This window comes from Branchiostoma lanceolatum, chromosome 4 (assembly GCF_035083965.1).
Source record: "Branchiostoma lanceolatum isolate klBraLanc5 chromosome 4, klBraLanc5.hap2, whole genome shotgun sequence".
In the NCBI taxonomy this organism is placed as follows: Eukaryota; Metazoa; Chordata; class Leptocardii; order Amphioxiformes; family Branchiostomatidae; genus Branchiostoma; species Branchiostoma lanceolatum.
The window spans coordinates 20,130,361-20,148,362 of NC_089725.1; positions in this window are offsets into that span (position 1 = coordinate 20,130,361).

An 18,002-nucleotide genomic window follows, 5' to 3' on the forward strand; every position below is an offset into this window, starting at 1 on the left:
CTTTTTCTTGACATAATATATGTGCGTGTGTGTGTGCGTGTGTGCGTGTGTGCGTATGTGTGTGTGCGTGTGTGTGGGAATGTGTGTGTGTGTGTGTGTGTGTGTGTGTGTGTGTGCGTGTGCGTGTGCGTATGTGTGTGTGTGTGTGCGTATGTAAGTGTGTGACGTGTGGCCACCTTAATACAACTAAATAGGCAGAAACAAAATAATCAAACACGGCAGTCTCGTTTCTTGCCTAGCAAAACGGCTCCTGTGAACGTTCCCTTGTGTACTGGAATGGCCATGTGCCCAGAGTCCGTTAAACCGTTCCCTGAGGAAATGTGGTGAGATGAGAGGACGCCTTTTCACAGTGGGCGCTTAGAGGGGACAATTATGGATTGCTGTTGCGTGAGGAGACTGAGAAAAAACAAACAGATCTAGATAGGACATGGTAGACTAACTAGACGTAGAGATGAGAAAGCGTTTTCTTGCTCCACTTAAGTCGTTCGCAATGTCACAAGGTGTCCAAGGCGAATAATTATATTTCTATTCTGAAGAACATTGTTAGATCAAAGGGTTGGGGGAGTGTCATTTTTGCGCTAGTCTCATGTCGTCAGCTAATGTGTTGAGAGCGTGTGTCTCCGTCTGAAACAAGCGGCACACAAAGCGCCACTGATCGTGCCGGAGGTAGTTTGTTTGTCTAGATCCAGGAGGACGTTGCTCGGTACCCGGTGACGTCTGTCCCTTACACAAGACCAGCGTGACGTTATCACCGGTGCGCTTCAAAGGTAGCTACCACTGATGATGAGTGACCTGAATGCTGTTCCGTTTACAGCTGAGAATTCGGTCGTATGCCGCTCCGTTTAAGACTTCTTTTATGGGTGACTTTGTAGCTCAGTTTTGGTTTTCCCTTTCTACGTCAGCCATGGATTCTTTGATCCTGTGATAAATGCATGCAAAGTTACAATACCGCGGGATAGTAGATGCTACAAAAGCAACGGTGGGTGGGCCGGTGAGTGGGTTGGTGTGTGAGTAACGAACCATGACAGATGCTGTGAAGGAGTGATTGAACGAATGAGTGGGTGGATGAGTGGATCATCAGGAAATAACGAATGCCACGGAAGGGTTATCGTAAGCAAACATTTGGCACACTTAACAAAAGACGTCGTTTATCTCTTACGTAAGATCAAATCATGAATGTCAAACACCGAGATAGTCAAACCTTTTTGGATTTTTAATCTAGATATTGGACCGCTAACTAGTGGACACTCCTGCATCGTCTTAAACTACTGAAATTGATTCTTAATCACATAAGCGGTAAACGGCCGCATTGAGTAACACCGCTATTTTGTACTTTGAGCGGTTGTTGAGTATATGGCTCAGGGACACAGGGTATATGTGATCTTTTCAGCAAGTGTGGAGGATTCTTGAACGTCCTACAAGTGATTCCTTACAATGCTGGAGGCGATGATCTTTCAAGACGTAGATATACAGAAATGACAGACTTTCTAGAGAGTCATGAATGCGTCGAAGTCCGTTCCGTTACCAAATGGAAGAGACCACATAGACTGTCCTTGGTGCTGAAGGGTAGGTTCGCATCAACAGTACCACATTATGTGGTTGAAGATCAGAGTGAACGCATCCCTGTCATGTTTGTTAGGCTCGCAATATTCTAACAAAGACAGATCATAGGTGCGCAAGTGATTGGGGACCTTCGCCACCATCCGCGCTACTTGCAGATGTTCCAGATACATCGTTTATGTAGTAAGTTACGCGCCTCTCTCAGTCTCATAAAACCGTACGTCGCTTCGTTGTCCCCTCAGGAGACACGTAGAAAGAGTGGTAACGATCCTTCTTTGATGTACAGTGTAGATACATGTTGTAAAAAGGGGTGTACACTACAACTAAGAATCGTAGCTCAAAGGCAGATAGCTCTTATGGGAACGGGGAATCTACTATGATTGTACATTACCTATTCTTTATCATACCTTTAAATGTGGCCGGAATCGTGCATAAGGAAGTGCGTGCTGTGCTTTTTTATCTATTTTTATTTAGAAATAACAGAGACAAAGACAAAGAGAAAGTGGCGCTGCACTCAAGTTATACAACTTATTTTGCCAGCGCCAATGCTGTGCTTGAACCGAGACTAATCCTTAGACTACGAATGACGTCACAACCAGTCATGGATATTCCAGAAAAGTATGTCTCTAGAGGGCAAGAGGCACATTTCTTAAGGATAGCAATAACGCCACCCATCACATCCTCACCGCGGCTTCTGATACAGAGCCTATCTTCACGGATGTTCCAGGATATCTCCCACCAGTGGTAACATCCTGCGTGGTGTTTAAGCCCGAAATGAATCCTAAAGGTACTACTGACGTCATAACCGGCTATCTGCCTACGGCGTTGAATTCTCCGTGCGTCAGTAGCTCGATAGGCTCCGGACATGTCCTACCGAGCAGTGGAGCAACGAGCATACATTACTTTCTAGATATCTTGATACTCCCCTTCGACTGTCATTCATCATTCAAATAAAAGGACAGGGGAAAGAAAAACTTCCCTTCTCCGCTGTTTTAATCTAACAGCCTCAGTGAAACCATCTAAGCCCCTGAACTAATACCAAGAAATGTCAAGGCACTTTCATGATAAGGTAAACGTTGTTTCCAACACATAAATGCAGACTTACCGAATGTTCCGCCGCCCCGATGGCTTTCCTCCGGGTTACTTGGCCTCTAAGTCGGACTTGAGTACTGTGTCAAAGGTGCCTGGATGTCTGCACCATCCCCAATGCTGGTGGCATGATGGTGAGTAGGACCTGGCGTAGATGACCTACTTCACTCCACTCACAAAGTTCACCAACACAGCTAACCTTTCGTGTCATTTCCAAGAAAGAGTGACTTTTAAAGAAGGCATTCCGGCATTATGCTTATCTTTCTGCGGCTTTCTCTGATCTACGGAGGCACAGGTACGATGATGCTATCAACCGTATTCCGTACGTCATACACGAGGGGGAGTCGGTCTTAACATGCTCTAGTTCGGGAGTGATTAGGTCTGCGGAACGTAAAAGGATGTTCAAGATAGTCGTGGGAGTAACATTGTATGACAACATTGTATCTTATCCCATGTGGGTGGTGGGGGGTTTCAAAGTTGATGAGTAAAGTAAGTATGTCGTGATATCCATCTTCTCATGATACCCGACCCTCCTACAGGAGACACCGTTGCCAGCGTTATCACATCTGGAACAGACCCCTGGGCTGTATCACCACGCAGGGGAAACTACTCAGGATGACAGGGTAAACCGCAGGGATAGGCCGATAGCTGTAATTGGATGGGCTAAACCTGATTAGTGGCAACAAAAGCTGATTAGTTCAAATTAACAAAGATACGGGGAGATGAATGCTGATGCGAATTGCTTCTAGCTTTGGGGTTAAAGACTTGGCAAGGTGACATTGCTGAGTGCAGATCATGCCCGATGGAACTGTTTCACAAAGAAGTGACGATTACACTCTGCTGGTTTATTTGCATAAACAATATATGACTGCCACGCATGTTGGAGATACTTCTCCGGCGAGAAACAGCATAGATTGTGAGGCAAAATACTTTCATATTTTGCACATCTTTGGGCCTCTAGCTTCCCTCGTAAGGGATAATGTACATATACGACAGTCTTTTACGCTACATCGACGTGACACATTATCTGTGTACTTCATGTAGAACTTTAAAAGTCTAACGAGTACAAATAAAACTTTTGAAACATTTGCTGAGTGAGTCAGACGTTCTTTTCCCGCCTACATCAGTTTCGTGGGCTGTGTCTAGACTGAGTCAATTCTACGTGTCTCAAGTAATCCTTGCCGATTAGCCGATGGCTTCCTTCAACTCTTGATCAGATGTCTGATATTGTCAACCTGACTAAGTTCACCTTACAGAAGTAAAAAGTGAGAGATATTGGTGATATGTACAGATCGTTTAGGTCTATTTGAGCCTAGCGGTGATCTTTCAACAATTGTTGAGAAAGCTCATGCAGAAAGTCGGCGATACCATGCCATAGCAATTCGAGGCAGGGACGCCCGATCTATCACCTGTCTGACGAGAAAACGGTGGAGTTCCACGCCGGCATGGGCATAACATAAGCCTGTATGGACAGGAAAATATTTGCAAAAATACTTGATAATGGTATCCTTGGATTTGACAGAAAATGGCACAAATGACTGATGGACTCTTGCGCTATTAATGAATGAAGGGATGAATTAATGAATGAAGACCTTTATTGTACATGTTTGCCCCACTGGGCTGAGCAAAGGTCACATGTTAATATCAATATACATATTCATGTGTATAAACATCTAGTATACTCTAGTACTTTCGACATCCTCTTGCTTCTTGGTAATTGTATAAATGTAGGAGGCTGTATGATTAGTTAGAGTTGGTTTATCGAATGCTGTAAGGAATGCAAATTTCTCTTTACTACTCAAGTATCTGAGATGAGGGAATTTACTTAACACATAACCGAAAATATTTTTTTCTATCGCTATCATACAAAGCGCAGTCTACAGCAAAATGTACTTCGTCTTCTATTTTACCTAAACTACAAAATTGGCAGATTCTTTGCTCTAGAGGGGTCTTCCTGGTTCGATCCGCAATTTGTGACAACTGATTCTTAGTTTTGTAATGGCTGATGTATAATTGTGCATTTTCCACATAACCTTCGTGTCGCGGTCTTTCGAAAGCAGAAAAAGGCCGCGATTAAGGTTCTCACCACTGACACCAGTCGTGATGAAATTGTGTAAACGCTTTTCAAGTCATCGTATTTTTTCAATAAAATAAGTGTTATTTCGAGAAGAAAAACTACTCTTTGATCTGTAAAAGGTTTTTACCTAGACCAAACAATTCAGCAGTCCTTTAGAGCAAGTGCTTCAGCAGCATAACAATTTCTATTATTAAAGCATCTCTTCATGGTTAATTTGACTCACGTTCCACGGTCTTCCCTGTTATTTCCGGTAGAAATCAATACTTCCGTGAATTTGTGGTTGTCAGGATTCCAAGAAAATAGACGAAGATTGACGAATAGAATATCTATCCACAATGAGTAATTTGTTTGCTTCAATCTAGAGAGATTTTGAAATCTTCACATAAAACGAACTACGTTGTATAAGATATCTAACGGACAGGCCCTTGTGATATTTATAAACACCTTGATTCTGAACTGATGCTGAAGTTTAGTTGTGTTTGCTTCCCTTTTCTGGGATAGAAATTAGGTACTAATTACCTGATACATGATATAAGGTCGTCATTTTGTATATCTTGTACATTCTGGATATTTTCGTCTCAGGTCAGCTTTTAATCACGACACAAGGTGCTGACAGTAACTATATTCATAATTCATGCAACACCTGGCGGCTTGGCACCATCCTCTTTCCAATTTGTGTTTATATTTCTTAGAAAATAGTATCGGGTCTATCGCAGTTTCCCGGTTTAGCTTAGCTAGCTGCTGATAAATATGCAGGTGGCTTTACCCTTGCCAGTTATGTTTCATCACTCTTAATGTGAGTATTATACGCTCTCCAAACACGTAATGTTCACACGTACAGTACCTAACCGAAATTCGTGAGATGTGTTCGCCGTTCATTTTACAACAGAGAGTTCAAGTCAAGGATTTTCAGTCCATTCCCTGCCGCGTGTTTCAGTCGATAATTGTGAAACGAGACAAAGGTCTTTGAAACTCCCGCCTCAAAGGTCTTTTAAACACTCGCCTCGTAAAGCTAACTACTTCGTCTAGAATAACTGCAAATACCCTTGGTGTCATAAGGAGGCCATTATGCACACTCTGAAGTGCCGTATATTCGTCATCGTCGTCCTTGAGCTGCAGGAAGCCCATGCAGGACGTGAGACATAGACAAGGAGCGTGCTGATAAGGGACATTATCGCCAAACTAAGGAACTCTTCTCTTCAGTCAGATAGATTATCAAAGTTATTGTAGTTGGCTAGATGCTAAAAAACGATGCGCAGAAATATTTTGGTTCACTTAATGCCTATCACACTTAACTGATATATTGAAGACCCCCCAAAAAATCACTCGTATGATTATTCTCCACATTACACATATGCACTTCTTCCAAGTCTAGCTGCAAATGTATTACTTCCGACAAGAGTTCGGAGACCTCATATCTCCATGAAATACTGTATTTTGATTATGCAAATGACTTCAACATTTTCACAATCTATGCTTGGTTATGTACATCTTTAATCAACTCATACAGGTTACGATGTTGACAGGCCAATTATTACCTTCGCCGAGAAGGTTATGCAGAGGGTAGCGTTTGTATGTATGTATGTATGTATGTATGTTTGTTTGTAAAGACCAGCATAACTCGAGAAGGCTTGGATGGATTGTCTTGATATTTGGTAGGTGGGTAGGTCTTGATGAGACTAGACAGCGCTCGTGAGTGCGACTCGCACACAATATGTATGCGACCAGTTTTTTGAGAATGCGACTAGATTTAAAATCACGGTCGCACGGTGCGACAATAAAAAATTAAGGACTGCGCCTGGATAATGGCTGCAGAACTAAGCGGTAAGCTGAAAATATTTAGGTATTCCAACCCTACCGCGAAAATCGTCGGTGAATTTTCTATCATGTTCCCACGCCCGCGGTACAAAAACTATCCGTTCCTAGTGGCAAAATTACCCATAGAAATAAAGGATATAAGTTTCTCTCCTTTTTGATGTATTTGTTTGATTTGTAAAATGTTTTAAACACCAGAAATTGCCGATGAAAGTGAGCGCTAGCGGCCGTGCGCTTCTGGAGGGCCGCCATGATGTTTTTAGACCGCAGCAGAATGACAAGCCTGTTTCCTGCGCTCATGTTTACACCTGTTCAATCGATGATTTTTTTTCGATCAAAAATCAATGAATCAATTCAAGTGGAGTTTTATCCCCAAAAATATTAAATTTTCTTTTTGTTACCGGTATCATTTCACAGCTCATGATCTGCCCGTCCTTATGGTGCTAGTTTCATTCTGCTGCGGTCTATAATGCATAGCAAAGCTTTCTCCATGCGGTCGGCCTGTCATTGGATGGCGGCGCCGCGCGGTCTGACGCGCGAAATTTGAACTGCGCGTTTCAAAGGAACCGAAGATATTTGACTGGGCCGGCACAAACAGATAATTTTTGATACTATTGAGCAAGAATTTCAAGGATATTTAAGTAATTTGGATGGTTTGTAGACAGCGGGTGGGGGTTAAAAAAATGCCTGTAAAAATGTTGAACTTGATGCCAGCAGTGAAGTTTCAAATTATGGAATTTGACTTTATTTGTTTTGGTCATGAAACCAATAGATAAGTTTTAGAGTTATCTATTTATTTAACATTCAGTGTTATGTGAATCATTACTTGCCTTGTTCCAAGTAAAAAATACCATTGTGTATTTTCAAACTTGTTGAACTTGAGGCACCGTGGCCCCCGGATAGGGGCCAGCCGTGGAACCTATGCCCAATTTTTTTGAAAATCCCATTATATCACTAAAGCTTATGTCATTTTTAATGTCATCGCAAATGGTCATGTGAATCATCACTTGCCTTGTTCCAAGTTGAAAATACCATTGTGTATTTTTTCACTTGTTGAACTTGAGGCACCGTGGCCCCCGGATAGGGGCCTGCCGGGTAACCTATGCCCAATCTTTTCTAAAAATCTGTCATACTAGTATCATTTAGCATGTAGGAAGGTATTGAATGCATTGGATTGCCAAATGTAGGCTTTTATGATCTATTCAAATACTTTATTCCTGGTTGTTAACATTGATTAATACTATTAATAGGAGTATTACTTGGTATATGGCCAAGACTTTTGCTTGTTCTTCCAACTTTTTGTAGTGGTGCTCCTAACTTTTTGCTGGTGCTCCTAACTTTTTTGAGTTAGGAGCACAGTGCTCCTAGGTCTAAAAGTTAGTCTGGAGCCCTGCTAGAAAATGATTAGATTTTGGGTCCCCTAGCGGCTTGTTACGGTACTGCAGCGGAACTTCCTGTTTCGATATCTCGTGTTCTGGACAAGCTATTGAACTGATTTTTGAGTGGTAGATAGCTCTTTGGACAGAGAGTAAGTGGTATAGGTTTTGGCCCCCTAGCGGCTTTTTTGGAACTGCAGGAGCAGGTTTTGGTTCAGACTTTGAAAGGGAATAACTCAAGAAGGGCTCGATGGATGGTTATGATTTTTGGTAAGTAGATAGCTTGAGTGATGATGTACATGATTAGATACTTATTATGCAAATCAGTATCTAATTTGCATAATTAATTAGGAAAGTTTATACATCCGCCAAATTCCACGATAGGACTCTCAAACATGTGACATATGTAACTGATGAAGAGAGAAATATAAATAGATATCAATTATGCAAATGAAGACCTCATTTGCATAATTAATGAGAATATACTATAACTCAAGATGGGCTTGATGGATGTTAATGATTTTTGGTCTGTAGAGAGCTTACGTGATGCTTTGTCTGATTGGACGATACTTATGCAAATCGGATTCTAATTTGCATAATTAATGAGACAATTTTAAAAACCCGCTGTGTTCCATGATATGACTATTGACATATGTGATATTTGTTACTGAGGAATTTTGATGGATAAAAAATATGCAAATGTGGGCCTAATTTGCATAATTAATGTATAACTACTATAATTCCATACAGGTAAAATACCGTAAATGATGGCAATTTCATACTTGTGTTATTTGGAAGTTATGTGAATGTGAACATCGTTGAATCAAATTATGCTAATAAGGACCCAATTTGCATAATTCATGATAAATGTTACTTTGTTAGTATAACCTTCTTTGTTAAGCTCATACATTTGTATTTTGGGTGAAGAAGATCAACTGGTATGATTTATAATTGATGACAAACACTCCTGATACGTCAGTCATAAAGGTTTAAATCATTTGGCGAAGGTATGAGGTCGTGGAACTCTAGTTTATCACTTAAAAGAATTATTGCACTTTGCATTGATTTTGCAAATTAGGAATCTATTTGATTGGTATCTGTTAATGTTCCACCTGCCATAAGCTACATATGCTACGTGTATTTGAGTCCTATTACGGAAAACATTGATTTTCCTCATTAATTATGCAAATTAAGTCTTAGATTTACGTAATTTGCACTTCATCGTGTACTTCTCTGTCTAAACTACCGTCATGCCATGGAAATCCGTCGTTCCTATGTTCAGTTATTCCCCTCGGAATATTTTGACGAAAACGCCCCTGCAGTTCCAGAGCAAGCTGCTAGGGGGCCCAAACCGACACCACTTCTTCCTTACATCACAAGCTATCTGCCACCAAAAAATCATAAGACCATAGCACGTCTAGGTCAAAAGATACAAAAAAACGAAGTTCTGCTGCAGTACCTAGATGAAATACCAGGGGGCCCAAAATCGACCTCGACCCTTGTCTTCCCAACACTTACCCACATACTAAATATCATTGTAACCCATCGAGAGGTTCTTAAGGTATGCTGACTACAAAGAGCCGGAAACACAAACACAAACATACACACTGACACACTGGCAGACACACCCAAAACAATATCTCGATTTTTCATGGAGATAATTAGATACACCAAGCTATCTGCATGCTTTTACAAAATGACAAAATAAAATACAGAAGACTTTGGTTCACCACGTAGCTTGTAGCACTTTGCGTTGAAGACTCAACTCGAGTACAAGTATTAGAATACGAGTATATCACACTCGGGATGGTACTTCTCAACATTTGTGTGCTATGCATGCTGTACTGTAGATGTGCTGAAAATGGTCATCTGACTTGATCTGGCTCGTCAAACCGACAGGATACCTGCCCGCAGAGCAGGTGTATAGGGACGTACTGGGCAGCTATATCACCCTGCTGCTATCATCATCAGATGGCGGATATCGGGGACTACTCGGGAGCTATATCCGCTGTCAGCATTAGGTCGGTTGCAAATTTCCGGGGCACAAATTGGTCGCTTATCTGTGAGTCGTGACCAGAGTATTCATTACAAGTATGATGGGGACCATGCCAACACAGCAGTGTCTGGTGTCTACAACATCACATTCGTGAACTGGAGCTATATTCAATGACCAGACTGACCTAGCGTGTTACATTATGCGCTTGTTTATTTGTCATAACTCATTACCAAACGAGACCACTGTACTCGTCTCTAATCTGAATAGATTTGATTTGATCTGATAAGTTGCATCTGAACTCGAGTAGTTTTCCATTTTCTGCACTCACACACAATCTTTGGAAGCCATGTTCGGCCAACTTATTTGAAACCGTTAAAAAAGAATTGGCGCTGCCTGATAAGATATGATGGCTTACCTGTATGGTATGGCCAAGTATTCATGATTTATTACTTTCATGTTAACTAACTGTATTGAAAATGCCCCCTGGAAACCATTATTTGTCTTGAAAAATGAATAGAGAAATGGCAAATCTAATTCAAAGAATAGTCCCCTGATATCTTTGTAAACCGGAACCTCCGACCTGCAGTCATCCTACAGCCCTTGTGTATAGGATCAGGGCACTAGGTTTTCTTAGAGAATTTCCTAATGTGCGTTGCCGGTGGTGGAGAAATACACATTTCGGTCATTTTTACCTTTGGAACATTCAATCAAAATCTACTCTAGAAGGGCCCCTCAGATGTTACATGTAGATCGGGGACCGATCACGTGGTACCACATTCCTTAAGACAACCTGACCTTTAAATTTCTTTCCTTCATCTTGACAGCTGCACTCCCACTACTCTTCAGATTCCCTGCCACTCTTCCTATCCTGTCATCTATTCCCACATAACGTTACCTGCGCTCTCTCTGTAAAATTGTAGATTATGACTGAGCACCCGTACTCCATTAAGTCGATGGCAAACCTAAAACGCCGAAGGTGAAGGAAACAAAGGCTCTGGCTTCCAAATCAAAAAATGATACCTCGTGTGGTAAACGTGACAACCACAATCCAAACAGATTCAAATGGAGGCAACGTCGGGGGCAACTAAGCCTTACGATTTGTCCCTTCAGAGAAGCCATTACCTTAAAAGCTTCAGCAGTGCATTACCGCGGCGCTTATATACACAATGTGACGCGATTCCATCGGTAAACTCACTACTGATTGGCATGGCGCTATTTGAGAACTCAGCAAAGAAAACAGCAGAAGACGTTAGATCTTTCTGTTCTAGAGTAGGCTGTTTTTTTTTTGCATACGCGTGTTGCACAAACAAACGAAACAGGCAAATCAGCAAAACTACACGGATTGTTCTCCATTCGTTATATTCTATAATATCATCTGCTTACTTGCCCATTCAGACTGCCGATTGAGTTCTTATTAGGAAGTTATCATTGATGTATTTCTGTGCTTGTAGATATGGCCCGTGTGCCTGAAACAAATAAATAAACCTATTCTACAGGTGATGGTTTAATCTCAAACATGTGTCATGTTACATAGTGTCTTTGCAGACACATGATGGCCTCCACCATGCAATTCGTAATACTGTCAAATTAAGAATTCTTCCATTGGTGACCTAGAAACCCCGACAGGTGTCTTTTGCGTTCTTGAAAACTATTTGGATCAATCTTGTGAATCCACCCCACGGCACTGACGGATGTTTTGTAGTCCCTTTTTCTGGTAGGTTCAATATGTGAGGCGTTGCCAGCACGTCACTAACTGTCGTGTTGAGCGAGCCAGCACGGCCAGCCCCCTGTGTATGTTTATTGGCAAAATTCATGGTACTACTAAATCTACCTGACTCTGTAGCCACAGGACCTGATAGAGATTGGGAAATGCCCGATGTTTCATTCCGTGTGCAGAAAGTCAATAGAATCTTCGAACTGTCACTTCATCATGTGGGGGAACGACATCTTTACCTCATGCATCTTCCTGCGTGTCTTGAGGTTCAATTAATCCTATGTCTCTGGTATTAATGGGGTATCTTAGATAGATCAATGAATTTGTTTCGAGCACATAATCAACGACCATGCTCTGTACTACAATGCAGTAATTTTACCGGCATGCCTGTTATAACCTGCATATCTTCTTACAGCGTAGATTGTACAACACCGAAAAACACACGGGCATAAAAAAGTAAGACCATTCAATCCAGCTGACTACTTTTACTGGGTATCTATTGTATTGAAGTATTTCGTATGTAGGGTTTAGAACCCCACTTTGCGAGTTCAACATGAACACAACAAGATGAGAAAGAAAAGTATCACACGAAGATCTGCAGCTGTCGAAAACCGGTGACTTGAATCATCAACGCTTGAACTCAGAGGTCCGCCGGTAACGACCGTTTTACAGCTGCTGCGGTGGGATTCACGTCTGTACAGGACTGATGAGCCGAAAGACTTAAATAAAAGGTGTTCTGCACTGATAAAAGTACAAGTAAGCCAGAGCAGGGTGCGACCACTTTTAAGAAAGTGAAGGTAATTTGAGCCTTCCATGCAGCTCTCAGGCAAAAATCAAACGGAAATGGGTTCTGGCGTCAGTAGTTACGTTTCTGAATCCCTGCCAAACGAGCTCAGATACAGTATCTTCAAAATCGACCAGAAACACTACTGAACACTTTCACTTTCCGAGATACATGTCGGACCGGCAGGGCAGCATTATCGTTGAGATGTTAAACAGCTCTGAGGGATGTTTTGGCAATGGAAATAGGTTTGGTAATATATTTATCGATACGCGTTGTCCATAGCATGGTCTTAGTTGTGTTTATCAAAACTTGTAAAGCGTTCCTCGTCAGATTGGCGGACAAACAACATTAAAACTTTTACAGACGTTTATGATTGCCCCCATTAGATTCCTTGCGCACTATAGGACTACAATACGTCTTCTTGCAAAACAATAAATCACTCCAATAGCCACAACAGCGGGCCGGGCGTGGATCAAACCAACGTAGATGGCAGAGGCCACATGGCTTTGATTTGATTATTACTGTAGCCTTGGAGATCCAAAAGAGTCTGATATATGACAAATTGTCACGAGACAGCTTAGCAAGTGTTATTTGTAGACGGACGAAGGTTTGTAGTTGCCAAAATATTTCTCTGTCGTAAATCTGCGTGAATGGGGTTACTAGTCGTAATCCCATTCAAGCAGTTGAGTAAGGAGAAAGAAATGAATAAATGAAGAAAGTGTTCGTTTGACGTCAGAGTGTTGATGCATCATTTAGGCGGGTCTCGACCTTACATACCCAGCGCTACAATCCATTAAAAGCGTCGGTATTTCAGCGCCGCGAGGGTTGGGTGGTCACCGACATCCATCACAGCACCGTCCAGCCACCAGGCAGCTGAATAATTCAAACGTCTCCATTGTAGCATCAAGACACAAAAATGAACATATTTCAATTAGCCAAACACCATGGCCCTTTGGTGTTCTACACTTTAGCACCAAGCTGAGTATGTTTCTCCTCTGGTAAAACTAAATTTTGCGCCATCTTGTTTGTACATGTATGTTGTTTATAGTATGGTGCTGAATCGACAACTATGATAGTACGGTTTCGAGATTAAAAGACAGTTTATTTATTTTCACTTAGTCATAATTTTCAATGGCAACAGGCTACCGATATCATCCATGTGTGATCAACTGAGAGATGGTGTAAATAATATCAGGCACATTTTACAGAAGAGGGCCTTTCGAAATGTTGTGAACCGTTACTTGTACTGATTTGGTCATTTACCAGCTTGGTATTTTCATTCATATAGTATATCAATGCAAGAGTCAAGACTATCAAGATATGGTTCATATTTTCATAGCTTTCCTTGCTGATATAATTTCTATTCATCTCGCGTATTTCGAATTAATGAACTATTACATTGCAAGCCTCTTGCGGTTGACAGGATGTAATAGGTCATTAGCTTCAACTTCGAGAGCGGGTCTCAGCATTCCGTTCATGGCGGCCTTTGTCAGAATTCGTGGCTGACGATGTCTTATGTCAATGCACATTGCAAACTACATCATTGCAATGCTCGTTAGATACAGATACAGAGGAATTCTGTCATCAGTTGTTTGCTATGCTTGATTATGTGTATGCGCCTACGTAGGTAAGAACTTGAGTTGCAATTCCTCCCTACATGTACATGTAGCTAATCTTATGAAACGGGTTCAGTTTTATGAAACATGTTGACATTCTGGGGTTGTTGTAAGACTAAAGACAGGCTCTTTGGCCATCACTGGATAATACTAGTAGTACCTCAGCGCTGAAGCGGACTTGTTGTAGTAAAAGTTATGTATGAGAGGCGGGGGTGGAGATATTGGTTATTGTGCTGCTACTACGTATATATGGTGAATCTGCAATCAGGAGATATTCCCTCAATCGTCCTGTGAGCTGGCGCGCCGCGTATCCCTGATGGAGTCCTGTCTGTGCTATCCTGGAGCAGTGACAAAGTACTCCCTTTTTATCTTTTAATACATTTTGGGAGCTTAACACCTCTACTCGTTCAACTGAAGCATGTTGTGTGACAAGGAATCAGAAAAAATAGCTGAAAACATAAACAGGCGGAATCTAGGGCAGCTCAGATTTCGTTGTAAACATGTACCTGTCATATGATGTGCCACGGCAGAAATAATTTGTTCTCATTCATGTCCACCCCCAAAGCATTTGGCACTCCAGAATAAACGATTTACATTAATAACTTGTCTTCCAGATCGTTTATATCTTTATGATTGATTCTTTCGTCTTCCCTTATACTCTTTAATGGTGCCTTCTGTCCAATTCAAAAGTGGATCGTTCTTCTACAGCTTTAGTGGTTGATATGGTGATCAAATAAATCTTCAAAGTGACTTTCGTGGCAAAAATTATGGTGAAATGGTCGTCAATTAAGAATGGTGGGTACATCACATAGCAGATGTTGCTATGATGCTGTGAATACAAATCATGCACTTAGATGACCTTAGATCTTGAAAAGTGCACAGGGTGCATTCATCACAATCACACAGTGGCTAATACACAATCAATAAAGCTGCTAGTAAATGGCAAAAGTGTAATTCTATGTCCGCGTGAAAGGTATAGATTTGCTGAGAGATGCAGTACCGCCGGAGGCTGTCTGAAATTGTCTGCAAACTTCAATAAGTTGGTGAGCAAGTGGGTGGACTAAATTGATCATGTGAGACTGAAGAATATTTGCCAAAAAGACCGCTGCCTGGAGTAGACATCTACTCCAGGTGGCGATGTCTACGACTCCAGATGGCGGTCTAAATTTTTTTGTAAATATTCTTTTGCACACGAGACCTGTCAGTACTCACTACATGATTACTACTAATAAGAAATCATCATGTTTGTCATCAACAGTACAACTTTTCTATGAAAACAGCACTTTTGACCCCCTTGAGCAACCGTCAGCCCCTGGGAAAGCCCGTGACAGTTTTATAATTGCCAATGGGACATTGAGACATCTTTGTGAGTTAACCTCCAAACACGGGGATGCTGGAAATAACCAGCAGCACCTCCTACTGGATTAAAGGACGAGAAAACCGTCATTTGTATGAAAGGAGCGTGTGGGACTTATGAATGATGGATGAGAAGGGATGTAATCATCAGGAAGCTCTGGATGGAAGTCAATGGTTCCAAGTCTAACATTGATTGCAATATATTCACAATCAGTCAAGGAGAACGTTGTGCATTCCAAACCAAATACATTAAGACTCATCAAAAGGGTCAGTATTCTAAAGAGAATGCACATACATGTACAACGTCAACCTTTAAGTCGGATAGATATTTTTGATACAATCGAAACCCATGATTTCTGGAAGTGGAAGTTTTGTCAATCTGATTGGTTTTCACCAAACATGCAAAATGTATGATGTTATAATCAACTCGAATATCTGAGGTTCAAAGAGCTTAAAAAAGGGACTTTGGTGTAAAAAATACCCACAGGCAGTACAGCAGATTACATCACAGAAGCTTCAAGTCCTACCGAAGTGGACGGCTGTTAACAGAGAGTACTCACCTGCCTTTGAAGGACCCACCCACACAGACGTTTCTTAGGTAACTCTACTACAAACACTGGTATTCAAGGAGTGATCAAGACTTGCCAGACGTCAGAGGAAAGTCCTGAGTGGATTGCTATGAAAATCAAGGCTGCCAACATAGAAATGTAAGTTAGACATATGACTGCCTTTGACAGACTCTTGTAACATTAAATGGTGTCATTTGCACAAAGGGATTAATTCTTCAGAGTGATTCGGATGTGTAAGAAGTTATCAAAGCATATTGGCTAAAGGATGTAGTGGACCAAGGACCTTTTCCAGCTTAGCCCATGCAGATGCCAATTCAATGTTTCTTAAGAAGAAAAATATTGATGCTAACACACCAACCTTTGGTGTCAGCAAGTTATGTAAATAGGGCTGGCACCCAGACTAGAATATTTTATTTCAAGGTATCAATTGAACTGGAAAGGGAGTCTGAAAGTGTTCTTTATTGCCATTCCCTGATCTTTTAGATACAAAAGTCCTAACGAAAACTGATATGAATACAGAACATAGTCAGACATATACTAGTATTCTAAAACCTTTGTTACCGCCAGAATAAAATTCAATCACACACAGCATATGAATTTTAATCTGAAATCCAGAAAGAGTTGTGTGATACATCTGTGCGTACTAACGATGTATAGAATCTGAAAAGAATTTACACCATCTTTAATAATTTCTACGAGTCTTTGGGCTGACCCTTTCTATACATCAGACCTCATCTTGAGTCATTGTGTTGGCAAGTACAAATGTACAAAATGGACATGTACTTCCTCTATTTCTTGGGTACGATAGGGTAAAATAGACTTTTGTGTTAAAATGTTCAAAGGCTGTTAAAAAGTCATTTTTAGCTAAAGATGGCAGTTGAAATTAAAGTTGTTAAACATATTTCCTAACTGCCCCCGACAAAGTTCATGAATGGTATAATCCTAAACTAAGATAAGGTCACCTTAAGGTATTGTCTAATTGTGGCTGAGGAATTTTGGGATGTTGTGAAAAAACCCTTTCTCAAGCTTTATAAACCTTCCTCAACCTTAATTTTTTTTCCAGGTAGTACCGTTTTTTCTTAAAAAGGAGCGTGGCCTTATAAATCTTGATGACGTTATCATGACATCATACTAATTTGCATAAATTATCACCTTGCTATAAGGTACTACCTGAAAAAAATTAAGGTTGAGGAAGGTTTATAAAGCTTAAGAAAGGTTTTTTTCCAAAACATCCCAAAATTCCTCAGCCACCCTTAGACAATACCTTAAAGGAACACTCAGATTATAAGTCTGCCTTGCATACTAGGATTAATTAAGGGTTAATGACCCGCCCCGAGGTGTATATGGTGTCATAACGCCTGGTCATGTGCTATAACCACCGAATAAAACCACCGAGTGAGCGAAGCGAACGAGGTGGTTTTATGAGGTGGTTATAGCACATGACCAGGCGTTATGACACCATATACACCGAGGAACAGGCGGGTCATTAACATTATTATCACATAGCCTATCCAAACTGACCCATATAAGAGAGACAAATTTCTGTATAATACATAGATTCTTTATTTAATACTATACATGTAAAATCAATCCATTGTACATATGATCTTCATATAAACCAATGTAAACAAGCGGTGACTTGTCTTCGAGCCCACACGGTTATAAATTGACAGGTTGTTAGACGCCTAGGTGTGGTAAGAATCGTACATGTTTACCTCCCCTTTGCCGCAAGTTGTAGTTTCCCCGGATAATTATTACTCAAGCCGGAAAAAAAATTCCACAGAAGCGTACACATATCGAGCCGAGATCATTGTAGGTACAAACCTGTAAGAATTTGGGCGATTTTGACCGTAATTCTTTCGATGCCAACACATCGGTTTCGGGAAGTTACGTGTTCGTGACTTGGGTCATGGGGAGGGGGGCGTTTGTTTTGAACAAGACGACATCACTTTGCCAGTAATATTTTTAATTTTCGTCAGGTAAAACCCCTCAGAAACGTGAACATACCGGTCTGGGGTCCTCTTGGGTAGAAACGTAGGAGGTTTCATGG